This window comes from Astyanax mexicanus, chromosome 21 (genome assembly GCF_023375975.1).
Source record: "Astyanax mexicanus isolate ESR-SI-001 chromosome 21, AstMex3_surface, whole genome shotgun sequence".
Taxonomy (NCBI): Eukaryota; Metazoa; Chordata; class Actinopteri; order Characiformes; family Acestrorhamphidae; genus Astyanax; species Astyanax mexicanus.
Window position 1 is genome coordinate 26099750 of NC_064428.1, and position 17280 is coordinate 26117029.

General features: G+C 35.6%; 1 long non-coding RNA gene across 1 annotated transcript; it reads right to left on the reverse strand.

The window, feature by feature from the left end:
- Window positions 1-3137: 3137 nt before the first annotated feature.
- Window positions 3138-17154, reverse strand: LOC111193532 (uncharacterized). Its single transcript, XR_002650582.2, has 3 exons — window positions 17066-17154; window positions 16894-16960; window positions 3138-4799 (listed from the first exon to the last, which is right to left on the reverse strand). It is a non-coding gene; the product is annotated as an uncharacterized LOC111193532 (long non-coding RNA).
- Between the last annotated feature and the right edge of the window lie 126 nt (window positions 17155-17280).

Here is a 17280-nt window from a genome sequence, read left to right on the forward strand (position 1 = left end):
TTATGTTCTTTTTTTATGGCGCACCTTACAATCTAGGCTTATTGTAAAATGTGCTTTCTATGTGTAAATTTCGAATCAAATAGTAAAATTATGATTATGTACTATATTTAGGATAGACAAATATATTTCTATCTGTACTACCTCTGAACGCATTGACTGATATACAGTTTTATTATACTTGCGGGTTTTTGATATACATGCAGATTTACCTTTAAAGATACACTGTGGTTGCACGATTTGACTGGATTGTACAAACTGACAGGACACCGGTCTAATTCCTCCTCTATTTGAGCCTAAACACTCCACAACTAACTGAGTGACAGGCATGTAGCTACTAGGTTAGTCTGCTCTTCGTCGATGGGCAACAACATATCCTTTCCAATGTATCCAAGCGTCGCGTCTGAAAAGAAAGAGAAAAAAACGAATGGAACTGTACGTGTTGCTCGCTGTTTTTTCCATTCGCTCAATTTATTATTTTGTGAAATCTCGATTCGTTTTACTTTGCGAACAAAGAACCCGGGAGGAGGAGGAGAGGAGGTGGTGGTGGAGGAGGTGATGGAGGGAGGGGGTTAGCTAGATTTCGGTTCGGTGGAGGGCTACAGTAAAACAGAGAGATGAGGAGAGGGAGAGAGAGAGAGAGAGAGAGAGAGAGATGGGCTGGACTGTTTACAATCATAACAGGATAGTCGTGACGTCGGTTGACGGACAGCGTCCTCAGCCAGAGGAAAAAGTGGAGAGGCATCAACACCGTGCTAAATTTGGACAGGAGGGGTTACATCATCGCACAGCGGCGCCGAAGGGGCGGGACATCCGGCTGGGTTTGAGTTCGTACCGCTGAAGCTGTTCAGAGTGGCCTCGTTGTTCTCCACTCTGTAGACAGCCCACGGACCGAACCAGTGCTCTATCGATTTGTGCTACCTTTGCAAAACGTGCTACCACAATGCATATTTATTATTGGAGAAGCTAAATAAATGTAACAGCAGGTAGGATATTCTCCCAGCTGATGTAGAATATTTGTGTGTCAGAATATATACAGCTCTAGAAAAAAAAGAGACCATTTAAAAATGATGAGTCTCTTTGATTTACCTAATTGAAAACCTCTGGAATATAATCAAGAGGAAGACAGATGATCACAGACATCATACCAAGCGGAACTGCTTGGATTTTTTGCACCAGGAATGGCATAAAGTTATTCAAAAGCAGTGTGTAAGCTTGGTGGAGAACATGCCAACATGCATGAAAACTGTGATTAAAAACCAGGGTTATTTCATGAAATATTGATTTCTGGACTCTTAAAACTTTATGAATATGAACTTGTTTTATTTGCATTATTTGAGGTCTGAAAGCTCTGCATCTTTTTTGTTATTTCAGTTATTTCTCATTTTCTGCCAAAAATGCTCTAAATTACAATATTTTTTTGGAATTTGGGAGAAATGTTGTTCGTAGTTTATAGAATAAATCAACAATGTTCATTTTACACAATCATATACCTGTAAATAGCACAATCAGAGAAACTGATTCAGAAACTGAAGTGGTCTCTTAATTGTTTCCAGAGCTGTGTATTAAGGTAACTGATATAAACTGATGATGTTCTCCACAATGTAGACAGCCCACAAACTAGTGTTCTGTCACAATTGTGCTACAAGGTCAGACTTTACTACCACTGTGTATATTTATTTGTAAAGCTGTCTAAATTCAGTAGCAGGAAGGATATTTAAGTTATTTTTAACAGAAGAAGATCATTTTTGTGGCCTAAACTACTATATCAGGGAAAGGAGAAGATAACTGAGGTTATAAGAAAATTATAACTTGGTTTGTAACACTGAAATTTTTTACAGTGGCCTTGTTGTTCTACACTCCGTAGACAGCCCACGAACTGAACTGGTGATTTGTCAATTTGTGCTACCTTTTCAAAACGTACTACCACAGTATACATTTATTGTTGAAGATAAATAAATGAAACAGCAGGTAGCAGAAATCACTATATAAGGGTTAAAATAAGGTAACTGATATGAAAAATCATAACAGTAAGCTCAGATTGTATCGCTGACTCTTTTCAGATTGTCCCTGTTGTTCTCCACTCTGCAGAAAGCCCACAAACTGGTGATCTGTAAAAACTGTAATACATTGTCAAACTGTACAACCGCAATGTGTATTTATTTGTAAAGCTGTCTAAATTAAACAGCAGGAAGGATATTTAACTTACCGGTAGGTAAAATATAGGCAGTTAATTTGTGTAGCCTAAATTACTATATCAGGGTCAAGATAATGTAACTGAGGTAATAAGAAAAAAAAATGTTAAATTCTAATCGTCACTACATTTTTGTAACATTAAGCTCAGATTGTAACGCTGAAACTTTTTTAGAGTGGCCTCGTTGTTCTCCACTTTAGACAGACCATGAACTGAACCGGTTTTCTATCGATTTGTGCTATTTGTGCTACCTTGTCAAATCGTGCTACCACAATGTATATTTAATATTGGTGAAGCTAAATAAAGTAAACAGCAGGTAGGATATTCTGTTAGATATTCTGAAAGCAAAGAAACCTCCCAGCAGAAGTATTAATAGAATATTTGTATGTCAGAAATCAGTATATATATGTAAAAATAAGGTAACTAATGTGAAAAAAATAATAACAGTAAGCACAGATCAGTGACACTTTTTAGATTGGCCCTGTTGTTGTCCACTCTGTAGACAGCCCACAAACTGGTGTTCTGTCAAAACTGTGCTACATTGTCAAATCGTATGACTGCAGTGTGTATTTATTTGTAAAGTTGTCTTAATTAAACAGCAGAAAGGATATTTAAGTTAGGTCTTAAGAAAATTATTTTAAAAATTTTAATCATCACTGCATTTTTGTAACTCAAGCAAATAATAACAGTAAGCTCAGATTGTAACACTAAAACTTTTTAGTGACCTCGTTGTTTTACACTCTGTAGACAGCCCAAGAACCAAACCAGTGTTTTGTCAATTTGTGCTGTCTTGTCAAAACTTACTACCAACAGTGTATATTTATTGGTGAAGATAAATAAATTAAACAGCAGGTAGGATATTGTGTTAGATATTCTAAACGCATAGTATGCTCCCAGCAAAAGTATAAGTATGATATTTGTATGTCAGAATATTATATAATCACTATATATATATATATGTAAAAATAAGGTAACTGATGTAAAAAATAATAATAAGCTGCCCTGTTGTTCTGCACTCTGTAGACAGCCCACAAACTGGTGTTTTGTCAGAATTGTGATACATTGTCAAACCGTATGACCACAGTGTATACTTATTTGTGAAGCTGTCTAAAATAAACAGCAGGAATCTTTCTAAAGATTGAGTATATGTATGGGTTAGGTATAGGTAGATCATTTGTGTATCCTAAATCACTATATCAGGCTAAAGAGAAGGTAACTGAGGTCATAAGTAAAATATATTTTTTAATTCTTATAGTCACTAAATTTTTGTGACTCTTAATTAGAGCTTACAGTCATTATTTGCTTGTGACGTTGTTCTCCAATCTGTAGACAGCCCACAAATCTTGTCAAAACGTGTTACCACAATTTATGGTTATTGCTTGTAAAGTTGCCTTTATAAACCATTAGGTAGGATATGCTCATAGAGTGAAGCATACAATGCACCCAGCAGAAGTCCTAAATCACTATATCAGGGTAAATATAAGGTGACTGAGTGTAATAGGATTTTATTACATTTGAACTCTCACAAATAATTACAGTAAGCTGTATGATTCCCCACTCTGTACACTGCCCACGAACAACCTATTTGAGCTACCTTATTAAACTGTACTATCACAATATATATTTATTGGTAAGGCTGCTTAAATTACACAGAAGGTAAGATATTTCTACAGGTTGAAAGCATTAGATCAGAAAATGCTCCTTACAGAAATATAGATAGAATATTTGGATGGCCTAAATGACTATAACAGGGTAAATATAAATGATAACAGACATAAAAATATATTTTATTTAATTGCATTAATTGTCATTATACTGTCAGGGTAAATATAAGGTAAATTCATATGTAAATAACAGTGAAGATTTTTTTTTAAATCGTCAATACATTTTTATTAGCTCTCAAGCAAATAATAACAGTATGCTCAAATCATACAACTGAAGCGTTGTCGGTCCATGAACCGAACCAGTGTTTTGTCAAAATTATACAACTATGTCAAAATGTGCTACCACAGTGTATATTTTTTGGTGGTAAAGCCAAAATTAAACAGCAGGTACGATATTTCTGAAGGTTAGAAGCATCATATCAGAGAATGCTCCCAGCAGAAGCATAGATAGAATATTTGAATGGCCACTAACACTGTATCATCACTGTATCAGGGTAAATAAAAAGTAAGTAAAGAGGTCATAAGGACTCTTAGCAAACAATAACAGTGAGCTCAAAATATAACTATCATGCACCTGAGTAACCTGAGTTACTACGAAATTATTATGAAAAACACATGTTAACATTTAAAATAGTGGCTCATCACATGCACAGAGCTACATCCAAGACAAACTGACTCCATGGAAAGAGGACTGGTCTTTAGGCTACCTTAGAGTCATTATGACTCGTTTAACCCAATAGAAACTTGTCTTCCATCGGATCACAGTCCGAGAGGGTTTTATCATTAACGTATGTGTATATGAGTGATTGCTTACCCCAGAGATTTGATTGGCCCATAATTGTTGATTCTGTTCTGCGATAGCTTCTGTTTTTGTGCGATTTGCTGCACTCACTGCCTGTGGTAGGCCAGGGGCTGGATGAGGGATGCAAGGGTGGGTAAACAGCCTGGCAAAAAAAAAAAAAAAAAAAATCATACATCATAGTACACAGTACAACCTGCAGTAAAATGCTTTACTGACATTCTGCCACTTTAAACAATACGATTAGTTAATAAAAAGGATACAATGCATAAAATGACAAAATAATACATGTCAAATAATACATGATCTGAATATCAGAGCTTGGAGTATGCCAACCCTGTCATAAAATATACACAATCTACTTCATCACAATATTAAGATTTATATAATTTAACCATGATATTAATGGGGCTTATTAGTGCCATCAAATTAGCAGATTTAATATGTCTAACATTTCCATTTTATATATCAATATATGTTTTTTTTCTCTGCCTTGTACAAATAGCACTTTCACAAGTATGACAGGGGGGTGCTTAAAATGTAACACATGCTACCTAATTCTTACCTATTTCTTTATGACTAGTTTGGGCATTTTCATCCACTCACCAGATTTTAATGCATGTAAATTCAAAGTATAATGTTTTAAAGTGATTTTTTTGTGTGATTTGCTGCCTATCTGCGTATGCTGTAGGCCAGGCCTTGATGTGGGATGTAAGAGCATGCCCACCTCCTGGTAAAAAAAAAACAAAAAAACAACAACAACCACAACGACACAACCCCCAACCCCCCTTCATAAAACTGCGATTCTCTCACTCTATTTAGATGATTATGTCATACTCCTGATAGAACTGTAATGTAATTAGGGGGGTATAATGACAATGGCATGATATCAGTATCGGTAGATAATAACTGCTTAAAAGAATGTCAGCCTCGCACAGATGTTGGAGAAGTCTGGCGATTATTTAACCTGGTATATGATGTATTTATTGTGCCCTGCACTGAAGAAAATGACGCATATGATTAACACTGCGATGTGTGGTTCACATTACATCTACTCCCACATTACTTCCTTTAATATCCCAAGTTTTGTCAAGTGTTCTGTTTATATCACACATTTGATTCATTTGCAGCCATTTGTCACGTTTAAATGCACATCAATTTAAAAGCCTCATTGTTCTATTTTGTTCTTTATATTTTTATGTGATTCTCTGCCTGTAGTTTGTAGGCCAGGGCTTGAAGGAAGGATGCAAGGGTCTGCAACCTACTATGTGGAAAAAAGAGAATAAATTGCTATTCTTTCACCTTATTTAGAGTAATATGATATACCTCATACCCTATATACAGCTATGGAAAAACAATTTGAGACCAATGATTTTTGTTTTTTCCTTGATTTTACCAAATTGAAAACCTCTGGAATATAATCAAGAGGAAGATAGATGATCATAAGCCATCAAACCAAACTGAACTACTTGACTTTTTGCACCAGGAGTGGCAATAAGTTATCCAAAAGCAGTGTGTAAGACTGGTGGAGGAGAACAGAGCCAAGATGCTCTAAATTATAATATTTTTATTTGGATTTTGGGAGGAATGTTGTCAGTAGTTTATAGAATAAAACATATACCTATAAATAGCAAAAAAATTAGATAAACTGATTTAGAAACTGAAGTGGTCTCCTATTTTTTTTTCCACAGCTGTATATTAAAAAATATTATTATGGATGTTTTGATTTGCCACGTATTTCAGTCTGACATATTTATTTATTATACTTTGCACTAAAGAAAAATTTAAATCTACACAATCGAACATTGTCATGTGGTTGTAAATGCATAAAAGATATCACACACAGTGATCTACACAATCACGTTTTGTAAGGTTCACAAGTGAAAGAGGCAAGAGTTGTGTTCACATTACACATTTCACATCTATTTCATTTGCAACCACCTGCCACATTTGAATACATGTAAATTTGAAGTGTCATTTGTTTTTTGTAGCTGTTATTATGTTGTAGGCCAGGCCTCAAACGGAGTATACAAGGAAACGCCAAAACCCAGGTTAGAAAAAAAACAAACACACAAAAACGATTCCCCTTTGTAAAACTGCTACCGTATTTAGAGTAATATAATATACCTCTGATAAAACCATAATAATATTAGGTATGCACAATGATAGTGGCATCACATAGGTATCAGCAGATTATAATTTGTTAAAAGAATCTTTGCTGTGGACAGATGTTTTATTCATATTTTAGTCTAATGTATTTATTATACACTGCACTTAGTAAATTACAAATTTACATAATCACTTTATTTAATTTCAGTAATTTTGGCAAGAATTGTATTCACATTATAGATTTGATTTGTAAACACACTTGTAATGGCATGCACATTTAAAGTGTAATTTATTTTAGTGATTTTGCCTCGATAAAAGGAATTTACAGGTATGCCAACACCCTGGTTAAACAACACATTATAAAGTAGCTCATTTCTTATCATATTCAGAGTAATATTCAGTATACTTCAGATAAAATTCCATGATATCTGTATCAGCAGATTATAATTGCTTAAAAGTATGCTGGCCTTAGAGAGATGTTGAGATTTGACAGTGCAATATTTCAATGCAATATTTGTTTTATTTTAATTGTGACACGATTAAATTGAGTTTAGCGTGTATAATCAGTCGCTTTTTTATTCACTAGTTTGGGGAAGAATTGTGTTCACATTACACATTTAATTCATTTCCAACCACTTTCAACACTTAATTGCATGTAAATCCAAAGTGTCACTTTTAGTGTGAACGTGTGTAAGATCAGAATGTATAGGTGATGCTGAGCTATGATCTGAATTTGCCCAGAATTTCAAAAATAGTGCATATAATTGCTGTGTGTTCAGTAATGCTTATAGAAAATAGATTATTTTAATATGATTTTTCATATGATTAGGAAGTGCCATGATATAGCACATAAAGAAAATGTTACATCCACACATGATTTGCTTGCAGCTATTCCAGTGTTGATGTAAAATATTTTCTTTATTTACAACCACTTGATGTAATTAAATCTCACTTTTTTATGTACTTCCAACAGTGTTATATGCGACACATGATTTTTTTTTACATTCATAAGTATATGTAGTAAATTCCTTACATTCTCATCACCCCCTTGATATTTATTTACAATTTAATCACTGTTTTTAGGCCTGTACTAAATGTTATTACAGACACAGTACTCGAAAAAATGTGCAGTGTCATTTGTTATTCAGTCCAACAGAGTGGGATTGACCCTGAAACAAATATTTTATCAGTGACACTTATGAAAGTTTCTAAAAGGGCTACAAATAGCACTAGGAGTGTTCATATCAACAACTCTAGTGTGTGCAATACAATGTGTTCAACCCTGAGGGACTCCAAAAGCTATGTTAAACTATAGTTTCTCCATAATGATTAATAACACAATATCAAACCTAGAGTGAGGTTAAATGGCATGGCAACATACAGTAAAACACCCTTATTTGTTGTAAGCTTATTAGCACAGCACAAATAATACAGTTGCATGCATTCTTGGCCAATGCCTTGGACTAAATTGCAATGTCTAGTGATTTGCCACTAAAAAGCAGCATTTACAGGCTAGCTTAATCTGGATCTTAAGCTGGCCCTCTACCTACATAAAATTTAAAGGCTCGGTTTTTGTTTATTAAGAATGTATCAGACCTTGATTAGTAAAACTGACCTACAGCATGACACCAGTTGTAATTATGAATATTTGTAAGCTAAATCAATTTATTTTATAAATTTATTTATAAAACCTACACTAATGTCAAAACTGATTGAACACTGGCTCGTCTAAACAACTGTATAGATCTGAAAATGAAAGTAATCAGTAGTAAGGGAAAGCTATAAAAAGATAGCAAAGCAGTTTTAGCTTGCGGTTTCTACAGTGCAGATTGTTATTAGGAATTTGACAGTTCAGTGGAACCAAGAAAACTCTTGGGTGTGAACTCTTGAAGACAGTCAAAATCCCCAAGAGCGAGCAAGAACCAAGCCTGAATATAAAAAGTGTAGTATTAATGGATGATTTATAATAAGCGTAAAGGTCACATTACCTGTGACCTTGTCCCAAATCATCTAGAAAAGCAAAACAGTCACAATTAGAAAATATTTGTTTGAGGAAAAAAGAACCTTCAAATATTACCACCACAACTGTAAAGCATGGGGGTGGCTGTCTCATGTTTTGGAGCTGTGTATTGCCATCAGTGGTTTTGCCAATATTGCAAAGGTCACTGTTTTTTTTTTTTTTTTTTTTTTACAAAATACCAGCAACTCCTGTATCCATGTGTCAAATAATAATCTGTTAAAAGGCTAAAACTAAAAATATGACAGCTACCACAGCAGAATAATGATTCAAAACATACCTCAAAACCACCAATTACTGCCTAAAGAGACACAAACTAAGGCTTTCTGAAAGGCCCTTGTAGTCAAAGCTTACCTAAGGATATTCCTGAACTTAAGTCTTCTTTTTCAAGAACTAAAAGGTTTAAAGGCTTTCAGCCTTACAATTTGTGAAAGAAATACTAGAGTCCACACAAAGATATGTTTGCACAGTATTTACACAGGCTGTGCTTATCAACATTATGGGAACTAAAAAGTGATTTATCCTGCTTTTGTTGGAGTAATAATATATACTGTCCAAAAAAGGCCCCATACTATTTGGAGCATTGCTGGGAGAATTTTCTTGCATTCAGTGATAAGAGTGTTATGTTCTGATTGAAAAGTAGGGCTAAGTAGTGCAGGTACCATGCAGTGTAAGGAAAAGAGATTATATTTACCCTATACTAGGGATACAGTGAATATTCATCAACAAAAATTCTTTAGTCTAAAATGACAACTTATTAAGTGAAAAGACAAACAATTTATTTTACTTTAAAAAACAAGATAAAAATTACATTTATGCCATTCAGTTCATACACTGGTGGAATACGTTGCAAAATTAATAATAATCTGCAGAAAACAAGTTAGATTTTTTAGTATTTGGATTTTAGTTTCCTTTCATTTAGTTCATTTCTGTTTCAGGTTAAAATCCCTATCAAATATAGAAAACAAAATGTGTAGCCCTAATGCAAAATGCCCTTGTGTCATGGGTTTGTTAAACCGTGTAACACAGTACAAAAGTCTCGTTCAGGGTTAACATAATGATCTAAACTGTCATCGGCCTGTGAGACCCTTAAGCCACATTCTCCCAGCAGGTGAGAATTTTTTATGTATTTGCATACTGTGTGTGCCTCCCAGTTTCTAACACCACCATCAGTGTGTAGTGACTCCCCCCCAGGCTACATTATGTTAAATTGTAGATCACATATAGTGATTAACAGTATGGCCTATATGTTGTAGGCCATGAGAGCAAGCATCATTTTTTCTGAGCTGCTGTATGCTATGCTATTCATTTTAAAGCATTTTCTTTCTCTATTAAGTTTTCTAAATTAGAAATCTATATTTTACTTAAATTAAATAAAAAAGAAGACTAAATACAAATCTGTTTTATTACCTGACAATACAATGCAATGCAGAATTATTGTACAAAGCAATTGATATAATAAAAAAATACAAATTAAACTAACTTACAACATAGGCATAATAAGTACAATTTTAAGTCTTTTTAAGTCAAATCAAACTTTTTTAAGCTGTCCGAATACTTTTTTTTTCAGTTGGGGCCATGTAATCAGAAGCTTGTCACATTTGTAATCCCCCCACCTCCTCCTCCCCTGCAGGACTAATTGGTGAAATAAACCAAATAAACCAGCGTGAGTCAGCGATCATGTCTTGTTAGGCCAGCTCACTTAACAGGGGTCAAAGGTCGCTGTTGTGTTCTCAGGCTTGACCTGCAGGCGTCTATTGGCTTTTGATGGATGTTGTCGCTTAAGTGTGCAGCTCTGGCCTCTATAAAAGGGGAGGGGGGGAGGTTGATGTCACCCCTCACTGTTGCCCCCTCCCACACTGTTTAGGGGAGATCACAGGGGTGCAGCTGCTACAGACAACTTTTGCTGGGGGGGAGGGGAGCCCGAGACCCCTCAATGAGAACAAAACCTTTTCTCTTCGCTTCTCTCTCACTCTTTCTCTCTCTCTTTTCTCTGTCTGTCTCTCTCGCATACACACACACTTGCTTGCCCCTTACAACTACCCCTATTCTCACACAACAAAACAGCGTCTGACAAGTGATGGGGTGCAAGAAAGTTCACTTGACGTGCAGCAGACGTGGCTGCCTTTTTTTCCTGGGCTTGAGCACTTCTTCGCTGCAAGCATGGCATACAAGTGCAGTAACAAAAAAACAAAAAGTTGACTGCACATGTCATAAATATGCTAAAGAAGCTTTCCCCTAGAAGTGAATGAAGCCTGTTGTTGTCAGGCCCTGCTACAAAATGTTTTAGCTGTGAAAATAAGGTTGATGCATAAGTTTGAATCGTTGGATGCTCTTTGTGAATGTCACAGGAAAAGAATGTTATACTTGGTTTTGATTTATTGGAATTAAAATGCTTAGCATACTAACTTTGAGGCAACCTAGTACAAGAGCAGGTGAGTTTATTGCGTATCAGACACAAATTGTTTATCTCCAAAAGGGTTTAGGCCCTGTTCACATGTATCACATGTATCAGGTTTAAAATGTATCTGTTGTGCCAATTTTTGGTCACTGCTTTTTTGCAAGTGCTTCTTTGCCTGACTTTGGAGCATTTCTATTATTCCATTCATTAAGAAATCTCGATCTGAATAAACAGATTCACAATATGTAAATAATAAGTTTAAGCGTGAAACAAAAAATAAGTTTTTTTCATGAATAAACTTGAATAGTTGCCTGTGTTAAATTGTAGAAACAGATCAATCATGTTTAATGGCATCTTTTAACAGTGCATGATAAAAACGGTGACCTTTGCAGGCCATTATATCTATTTTTGCCCTTTGAGTCATATCAACTTTACTTGATTTATCAAGCAAATTAACTGATTTTGTTCTTCAATCAGCTTATTATTTAGGGTGTTTTGCACATTTAGTCTATTTGCTCTGGTTTAAATAAATGAATTATGATAACCAAACTAAAAGGTTCACGTATGAGTTTGTTTGGGACTGGACTGAAAAAACTCCTCTAAAGTGTCTCAGTCTGGTTGTTTTTGTTCAGATCCAAAAGCAATTACTGGATTCACACCAACCCAATCCAACTGCACCAACAGTGAATACGAACCAGAGTATAAATTAACCAAATTAAAAAGTGCAGGTGTGAAAGCACCCTTAGATAAAAGGATGCAAAGCAAAATTAACATAAATATGACTTTATTAAAAGTAACTCTCAAGATGATTATTAAATAACAGAACTTAGCATTAAACTAAACTCCGAACTCTTTCTATCAGTTAAACACAAACTGAATACCAACATTCTTTTGGGAAACTAGTCCCTGGATAAATTAACAAAAGTAAATCTGGTGGACTACAGCTAGGCCTAATCCTAGCTGGCCCTTTTGCACTGATGTACACAGCATTATCACCTAATATGGACTCAACCTTCTATAGAGGAGAGGCTTTCAAATGTGGGTGTAATCGCTTTCCCCGAGTTGACCGAATGCAAATTATATCCCTCTAAATGACAGCCTCAAATACATCTCCAGTCTCCATTTGGTTAGAGTGGAACATTTGAGAAATGAACATGACTGAGCAAAAATTCGTGTGGGGTTTTGGCCTTGCGTTTTGGGATGGCAACGGCCAGGATTGATCAGGATCAGTGTTCTGAGGTAAAATGGTATTAGATTGGCATATGCTTATTATTATTTACATATCATTTGAAGATAAAGTGTAGAAAAGGTTAGTTCTTTGCTAACTTTGATGGGACATGCAGGCACTGGCATATGCATAATCCATTCACAATAGGCATATATGCCTATATCCATGAAAACAATAGGTATTTGAGAGCCTCTATAAATGTTTGTGTAAATTATGGCATCCATGTTTTTAATTAATTTTGATTATAAATAGGCCTATATAAATTTTAGGCCTATCATTGGTAGGCTTACTTGTAAATGCCCAATATGACTGGACCACTAAATATGTAAATTAGATGATGGTGTGAAATGTTTTATGCCTTAGAACTTAGGCTTTATGGCTTTTTATTATAAAATGTTTGGTAACTATTGTGAAACTGATGAAACTGGAACTTGTAGTGTGTAGGTTGGTTTAAGGAATATAATTGGGACTAGTTTACTATAATATTACCACTATAATTGACTACATTGATTACGTTGGCCCTAAAATAGAACCCTGTGGGATTCCTTAAAAAAATGCTTAAATATTGGACATTTAAATACGAGTAGTTTGTTTGCTGTGGTCTGAATTGGTAAATAAGGTTGTAAACTTGTACGAACAGTCTCTAATCTGTCTGGTACGAGAGCAAGAAAGTAAATACAGGAAGAAGGTCCTGTGTTCTGGACAAGTGTGTATTTCTGTGCAGTTTAACATGAAGCATCAGTAGAGATGGCATTTGTTTAAAGCTGTAGTAATTATCTGAGTAGTGTACCAGATTAAACTGGCTACTGGAACTGTTTAAGTCAAATTTCTTTAGTTAAATTACATCTAATTTGGATTTGGATCAAATCGGGGTCAGATCATGTATTTAGCACAGACAAACCACTTCAGAGACCAAACTAAGACCATATTTTCTAAAAAGTATATATTTTTACTAATATTAGTATTATTATTAGCACATAAGTGCCCAAATGAAGAGCTTCAGAGCTAAATAACAGAATCTAATTTATCTGGAGTAAAGCGTTCAGGTGTGAGCACACTCTCAAACGGTTAGCAAACAATTCACATTAATAATTGAGAATTATTTGACTCAACTTGATGTAAAGATTCTTTACCAACCTAAAAAGAGTTCCTAAACACTCTTTATGGAAACCTGCATCGTTTACAGAACCCTTTGTGCACCCTTCTGTTATTTATAGAAGTGTAGTATAAGGGTTAAAAGGCACTGTACATCCAAAAGCACTGTACCCCGGAAAACGCTTTACAACAGCATAAGCAGAGGCTACAGATATGACTCATGTTTCACATAGCAAATTTCATAAATGTGCAATAGATCTTTTGCTAGATATGAAAGTCTCTTGTTGTCAAACCTTTCATTCTCAATATGAAAATATAAAAATATCTTAGTGGAAAAAAGCGGTAAAAAATAGTGATGATAATCAAGATCATTAGATGGTTGTTAGAACGTATGTCACAGGACACTGCTTTGTAGTGTGATTTAATTTAATGGACTTGTTATTTACTTTGCGTAAACAAGTGCTGCTTATTGTTGGGACTCATGCTCAGATCCCAGCTGTCCCAGCACTTATTACGTCAAGAGCGTAATTTCAGTAATCACCATCACTCCCAAAGAAAGGCTAACCCCCTTCACTACCTCGTGCGAGAGAAACACAGACATATCTTGGTCCCATCAGCTCAGCTGACTGACTGCATTCAGAGTAACCGAGAGCAGACTGACTGTAAATATCAGTCGAGGACTTATAGCCTACATGCACATGCATGCCTCCAGGCCTAAGATTGGAGGCGATAGGAAAAAGGCAGACACTGTAAAAATGGGCGCACATACAAATGGAACCTTAGTTTACCACAACAGGAGCTTTTCAGTATGTCCTCTAAAGGTTTATAACAGAAAAATGGAGTTTGACTGTAAACAGCACTTATTTACAGTTAAAAGCAGTAGATTATTTAACAAAAATAATAATATTATTACATTTTGTAAATGCTGAATTGAGTATGTTTGCTGGTACAAGTTAAGCACAGTGTTGAACATAGTACATTAAAAAAATCTTTTAATTATATGCTGCATGATTATTACACACAAAGTAAGTGGACCATAACAGACTGAACTTAGGCCCTGTCCACACATTATAGGATATTTGAAAAATTTGAAAAGATTTTTGTGTGCATTTTGGCCTCCCAGCTATGCAAAAATGCTGTTTTCTGTCACTAAAAACCAAGCTTTTCGAAAAAGCAATATTTCTGTTTTCAGTGTTTCCATGTGGACAGGGAAAACTAAGCTTTATGAAAATGCTGACATCACAACTATATAATGCTCCGTTTAGTTTTCGAATACATAATTTTGTGACTTGTTTAGTACACTAGTTATAGAATTATGTGTAATTTGGGATTGTTTTCTTGCTTCTCAATGTAGTGTGGGTGTCTCTCTTTATGAAGTACTATCTAGCACCCCATACAGCGCTTACATGCTTATTAAAGATTTTCAATAGAATAAAATATCTGTTTTTTTTTTAGCTGTATTTTTGCGGATGGAACCTTACAGAGAATCACATAAAGTGAAGCAATATTACACAAGTTGTTTGCTAGTCTGTCCTTTAGACTTACAACCACCTCTAGTAGCCTACAACCACCTCTGCTCTGTTATAAGCTAATTATAATAAAGTTAGTCATTAGTCTTAAGATGCTGCTCATGTTTAGCACAGTCATTCTTATACTAGTACGTATGAGTCAACAAGAATTTGTTGCTGGCGTGTAAAAACCTTGTCAATCCAATTTTTCCGTTTTTACTGTGAGACATATTATAAATGTGTCAGTTGTTCTTTAATTTGTCACAATTTCATGATGAATTAACAAATATGAGTGCTCTCAATTGACTTTAAATAAAATCTTTTTGCCTTGTCTTCCACAGAAATAGAAAAAAAATTTTTGTTGTCCTGTCAAAGTAGTATTTTTCAAGGCTAAATATTGGACCTGACACATGCATATTCACAAATACTCACTCACATTTAGCATACTGAACATTCGCCACAGAGAGCGTTGTCAGCACTAAACAGCTCTTGGTGCTTTGTGTCAATAATACTGTGTCTTTGTTAATTGAATTTTTTAAAAGGTTGAGGCACAATTTCCATATGTTCCACTTTAGACACAAATTAAATGGAATAGTTAATGGCATGCCAAAAGACATGGGACAGCAGCACATAAACTGATTATAAAGTATTACAAAGGGGTGGCTTGAGAATGCTCACACTTGTGTAAGTTGTGAGTGAGGCTGAACACTGGCCAGCATGCTCATGGCAAGGCAACATATCAGTGTTTGAGCAAGACCTAATGGTGGATACCAGATGAATGGGACATTCCATTACTTAAGTTGTTACAATTCACCATTCAAACATTAAATTTATGAGACCTCCACACACATCCCACAGGTCAGTACAGCAAAAGTCATGGGACACAATGCTTTGTTAGTTACTGGTGTTATATTGTTCTCCGAGTTGCTTTAGCAATTGTAAATCACAAAGCTGTGATTTTAATTTGATTTAGAATCACAACACAGACCAGGTTTTGTGTGCCATGTGAGCAGGAGCTACTTTTTGAGCACTGCCACAAGGTGTAGCCCAGTTGTTTTGTGCTATCGGCAGTTTTTCTAGTAAACTCATGGCCTTAAGGTTTGTCCAAGGTTAGGACTGTTTTGACCACCACAGTATTGTAAGAATGCACATTGAGTTTGTACAGCAGGGATTCCCAGTAATTTAACAATAAGGCAGAGACAGCAACTTCACATACACATTCCCAACTTCAAAGTTAAATTTCAAACAGACGTATAGCCTAATTCAGCTTTTATTCTGAACCCATGGCCTTACTGACATAGAAGTCAATGAAAACAGTAGGTAATTCAGCCTCTAATTTTCTCAGAGAACATCAGAGAAAAACACATACATGGTTGTTCTGGGCGGGAATAAAATCAAAGAGGACCCCCCCATAAAAGAGAAAATGACCCCAGGATCCCCTGAGAAACTAATTCCAATAGGGCTTTACACATAATCAAATTATCTTAGAACAAGAAAGCTGTTCCTGCTGTGCTGTTACATAGAAACCTTGTAATTCCAAAACGACAACTTTAAAGAACAGAGAAGGAAAATTTCATACCTTATTTGCTGTTTAATATCTACCATCGCTGTTATGTAACACACTGTATCTCTGAAATGCTAATGTTACATTATGAAACCGTGCAAAGGTGTAAAACTGCAGAATTGTAGTTTTTTTTGGGCCGCAACCTTTATGATGACAGTTGTTGGTTTAGCTCCACGTCATTTTGTTTTTTGTTCTTAGTCATGCTGCAGAGTCAATAGGTCAAGATAGGTTAGCATATCTGTAATTTGTAATATACACATACATACTGCTGTGCTCTACATATCTAATCTGACTATCTAATCTATCTATACACCTACCACCTCAGTGTTGTTGGTGCTCCCCTCAGTGATGCCAACAGTGCTGTGACTCTCATGATTGCTTAACCTACATAACGCATAACGCTACACTTGACAAACAGGCAGCAGTATAATATATAAGTTAACAAAACAGTAGGTTACATGAGAAAATATAACAAATATAAGGTCTTACGGTGCACAAGCGCTTCGAAAAAAGTGTGAAAAAGTGTCTTTCCACCTTCAAACCACTCAGCAAGTCCATGTTCCCGGCATGCACAGGCGGGCTGGGGGCGGCTCCTCCGAATTTGAATGAAGAGAGTCACTTTTCGGCGCCATTTTCGACTGAGCAGCAGTAACGTCAACACCGCCGAGCGGAGAGGAGCGGGGCTGAGGAGCGCAGCCCGGCAG